The 683-nt window shown below is 43.2% G+C and overlaps 1 protein-coding gene across 1 annotated transcript in view; it reads left to right on the top strand.

The window, feature by feature from the left end:
* LOC119582241 (cGMP-dependent protein kinase 1-like) overlaps nucleotides 1–683 on the top strand; it is a 12,013-nt gene that overhangs the window by 1,346 nt on the left and 9,984 nt on the right. The window lies entirely within an intron of this gene.

The raw sequence follows: 683 nt of genomic DNA, 5'->3' as shown, positions 1-683 counted from the left end.
AACATAGAATATTCAACAGTGACATTATATCATTATAGTTTTAGTCTAAATAAATATGTAACGTATAATTAATAAATACTTTAATGTTACACCCAGTAGTGCCACAACAGCTTTGAGGAAGGAACCTATATTGTTCTTATTACATAATTTCAATACGGGCCGTCTATTTTTAGCTTCCCCTCTGCAACGCCCAAGGCATTTCCTAACTTCTTTGCTAATAATTTACGGTTTATCCCTTGCGGAAATGTATCATCATATTGCCAGTTCTTCATAGACACCTTTATAAAAAAAAGGCACTTTTTAAATCAATCAATTAAAATTTCGCATATTCTACGCTCGAACCTGTATGGCGACTCGACGGATAACGTTCACAGGAGATACCAGAGGTTTAAGTCAGTGTAGCAAGCAGTGGTAATGTTCAAGGCTATGCTAAATGGAACCCCTCAGACGTAACTTCTTCCGGCGCGAGTGACCTTTTCACTTGCAACAAACTTAAGTAATGCGGGCGAAAGATCCTGCAAATGCCGCACACCATGTGGCTTCAGTTTAGGCTTCTCTGGGGGAAGGGGCGGGGTGGCGGCGCAGTGTTGGCGATGGAGATCTCGTTTCTGCTGTCTCTCGGCCTCTCCGCGAACCAGCTGACGCTTGTCTCAGTTGCTTGCGTTGGTCTGCGGGCAAAGGCG

The sequence above is a fragment of the Penaeus monodon genome, chromosome 15, assembly GCF_015228065.2.
Source record: "Penaeus monodon isolate SGIC_2016 chromosome 15, NSTDA_Pmon_1, whole genome shotgun sequence".
NCBI lineage: Eukaryota > Metazoa > Arthropoda > Malacostraca > Decapoda > Penaeidae > Penaeus > Penaeus monodon.
The sequence above is the reverse complement of the archived record's forward strand: the minus strand, read 5'-3'. Positions and strand labels throughout refer to the sequence as shown.